At 52.4% G+C, this 3,835-nt stretch overlaps 1 long non-coding RNA gene across 1 annotated transcript in view; it reads left to right on the forward strand.

Annotated features, from left to right (window-relative positions):
- The window catches only part of LOC106728093, an 18,182-nt gene that overhangs the window by 10,770 nt on the left and 3,577 nt on the right, over window positions 1–3,835 (forward strand). The window contains exon 3 of the long non-coding RNA XR_001364341.1: window positions 727–730. This is a non-coding gene — a long non-coding RNA (uncharacterized LOC106728093). The remainder of the gene's footprint in view (window positions 1–726; window positions 731–3,835) is intronic.

Genomic DNA, 3,835 nt, shown 5'->3' on the forward strand with positions numbered 1-3,835 from the left:
AAAATATATTTTTATTGATTTCAGAGAGGGAGAGAGAGAGAGAAACATCAATGATGAGAGGGAATCATGGATTGGCTGCCTTCTGCACGCTGCACATTGGGGATTGAGCCCGCCACCCAGGGATGTGCCCTGACTGGGAATCGAACCCTGACCTCCTGGTTCATAGGTCGACGCTCAAGCACTGAGCCCTGCTAGCTAGCCAGGCCAGAGGTGACTTTCTTTCCCGGCTGGTGTTCCTAATTTTTCCGCACTGAGCCTGTCCTGTGTCAGAAATGATAAAAGCTGTACAAAATAAAAACTCAACCCCACACTGTCCAGTCACCTGGCTTCACCGCTTGTGTCCCCCCCACACCCCCCTCCCCCGTGGCTCTCCCTCCCCACTCGCTGTGCTCCTGCTGCTCTGGCCTTGGACCTCCTGCCCCTTAAAGGCTGGGGTCTGAGAAGCGCCCTGCAGGGGGCGCTCCCTTGGGAGCGGGTGTCCGGGACTGGAGAACACGAGGAGTTTGAGAAAGCACGTCCTGTGCTGTAATTTTATCCTCAGGAAATGAAACAGAACAACACACACAGAAGCCTCGCTGACACCCCGCAGGCTCGCAGATGGGGCCTTGCGAGCTCCTTTACTCGGCGATGACTTTATTTTTTCCTTCCTGGTTTCTCCCCAACGGCCGGGAAGCCCCCGAGTCAGGGAGCAGTGTCTGCCTTGTCCCCATGCCCGGCACAGAGCAGCGCCGTCACTGTCTCTGCCTCCTGGTGAATGCTTCTCCCTCCGGGCCCAGAAACACAGCCCGTGCGGGAGAGCTTCTAAGGGGAAACGAGGTTCAGTAACCCAGCCGTGCACCCAGGTAACCCCCTCTTCACCCAGTGCCTGCCTTCACCCCTTCCTCCCTGCGGCAGAGGCCACCCCTACACTGCTCCCCACAAACCGGACCTTTGTCCCTGTGAGAAGGCAAAAGGCTAATCTCAGGGGTCGATATAACCCCATCCCCAATAATGGCCCACAAGAGCCAATGATTTGATAAAGCCAGTGGGGAATGAAGCCTAGTAACCTCTATTTTATAAAAAACTGCTGTTTGAAATTTCCACTAGACAGAGGTTCTTTGTTCTGTGAATTAATTCTGCTATTATTGGCTTCTGTAAAACATGCTTGCTCTAATGATAGGGAAAATAAGCTTACCTATCTGACCTTGCAAACCGCTCCGCTGCCATCCCTAGCTACCCCCATACCAGGTGTCTTTTACTTATCTGTACTGCAGGCTGCTGAACTGTGTTGTACTCTCAAGGCTACAAGCTTCCTGCGAGATATCTGCTAAGCATACGTAGGCCTCTTTTGAAAACTTGCAAAAGGGACCGGAAGCCCCATATTTAGGAGACAAAGACATTAGAAAAGATATAAAAGAAAAGCTCCCACCAGATTGCTTTGCTCAGAATTTGAGAGACAACCTCCTCTGAGTCCGCCGGCGTAATAAAGCTGTGTAACTCCATTTCTCTAAGCGTTGCTTGGTTTTTCTCCGGTCTTCTATAACACCTAAACCCCAAGGGCTCCAGCCTGAACACTGGCTCCCTCCAAAGTGGCCCCACCTCTAAGCTCTAAGCTGGAAGCCTGTGGCCGGGCACCTGCACCAGATCCCTCACCTGGACCCCTGCAGGCATCACCCAGATGGGGCCCAGCTCCAAGGAGCTTCCTGAAGCTCAACTATTGAGCGCCGACTGTGTCCCAGGCTGCTGGGCCCCTTCCCAAGGGCCCCCCAGGGAGCCAGGACTGTCCGATGGCAGGGCACAGGTATAAAGGCCACCGTAACCAGAAGGTATCCTCAGACTGAAAGACAAAGCAGGTGACTCCAATAGAACACATCAGAATTTATTGTAGGGTGACTGACTTACCGGAAAATTGGGTCAGACACCAGCAATTCTGCACAGATTATTCTCCACTACCAGCTACCAGACCCGTTACAGTGCTGTTTGTACAGTACAACTGAAACAGGAATTTTAGGGGAATACAGGCAGGCTTAGGGAATCTTTAGAATTGGGGTCCATGGAAAAACACAGGGCTACAGATTGGAAGAAGGTACATCTCCATAACACAAGGAAGCCAGGTGCAGGGAGCAGCAACAGTTGCATTTACATAAGACAAGGGAGCCAAAAAGGTCTATATTTACAAAATGAAGGAAGAAAGCCAGAAAGAAAAGAACAATGGGGAAGGAGGGCATCACTGTCCCATGTGGTGTTTGACCTTTGAGCTCAGGAGTTACTGTAGTAACCAGTCTAAGCGAATAGTGACCTATCAGAGGGGATATCAAGGCACCAGGATCTGCAGCCTTTATAAGCCATAGGGAACAGGAACTTAGTGGGACCCTTTCCCCCTCCCCACGTGGGAGTCTGTAGTTGTTCTTCAATAAATCTCCACCTTTGTTATACCACTCTCTGTCCGTGGATTCATTCTTCGACTCTGGCGGACAAAGAATCCGGGTTCCAGTCCAAAAATTCCGTTTCACAACCAGCTAATGACTGACAAGACACAGGGATGAGGACTGCAGGAGTGCCAGGGCCACCCCTCCTGGTGGCCTTGTGACAGACAGGTGACTGCTTATAATTGACACTATTTTGGTATTGATCTCGGTTGTCATGCCATCCTGGCTGTTACTAACAATACAATTTATGGCTATATTTTAAGGAACGCAGAGGATCATCAACTAGAAGGCTTTGCTTTCCTTGCTAACGACAGTGAGCCTGGTCAGAGGTAACAGAGATGGAGTTGGTTTTGTTCATTTTTTTTTGAGTTGGTTTTGTTCACATCTACATTCGTAGGAGGGCTTGTGCAACCTGCCCCAAGCAGGGCATTAAAGGCACATGCACTGTTCAATCGTTCCATAATAATTTGACTTGCTGTCCTATTAAGGTGCATGACTTCCTCTTAAACCTCCAAACACAGGGACGGATGCTGCAGGCTATTGTGCTTTACCTCCCGAGGTCTGGACAGCCCAGGGACACCCCTTCCTCAAGGCGACACCTGGACATAGGGTTGCCCTGTTTAATTGTCATGGTCTCAGAGGCCTCCAGCCACCTGAGCAGCCCCACCTTCCACTCCCGCCCTGTTTGGGGTCTGGACTTCTGGGGCCCACAAGCTGCGGCTTTTCTGGGTTCTTGGTCACTCTTCCACCCTCGGCCTCCCCTGCTGCCTTGAGGCATGGAGCTGGGTCGGCAAGGCTGGCGATATTCACACCCAGGCCTCCAGACCCCTAATGCAGGGCCCACCAGCCATCACAAGCACTGGGCTAGGAGTCAGCAGACCTGGGTTTGGGTCTCTCCTGAATGATTGCTCTGCTTAGATTCTAAGAAGAATACAAGGAAACCACACTGCTGGTTGGCTTCCCAGAGGCCTCTGTGTCACTATAGTTCACTGTTCACATATGCCTGACATCATCCCCTCGTACCAAATATCGCCTTTACAACCTGTCTGAGATATATCCACGGTACTCACCATCCTGGTATCAGACCCGTAGAACTAGAGTGAAAGCGCTGTGTGCCCTGCTACCGGAAGCCCGGCTTTGTGGTCCTGACCGCAGGTGGTGAATAGGAAGTTGGCCCCTGAGTGTTATTTGACTCCCACAGTGAAGGAGAGAGCTCCCAGCCAAGCTCGGCCCCAACCGGACAGTCCACAGTCCGCACTTCATGAGCCGCTGGGGAAGGAGTGTGGGGGGAAGTCTCCAGGGAGTGGCCCCAACCTCAGGGACTCCCAGGGTGGGGGTGGCGGCAGCGGATTCGGCTGCTCCTTACCCCCTCCCCCCACTACCCAGAGCTGCACTCCGGTTCCGGCCACGGCCACAGGGTGTCCTGG

Source organism: Myotis brandtii, unplaced genomic scaffold (genome assembly GCF_000412655.1).
Source record: "Myotis brandtii unplaced genomic scaffold, ASM41265v1 scaffold535, whole genome shotgun sequence".
NCBI lineage: Eukaryota > Metazoa > Chordata > Mammalia > Chiroptera > Vespertilionidae > Myotis > Myotis brandtii.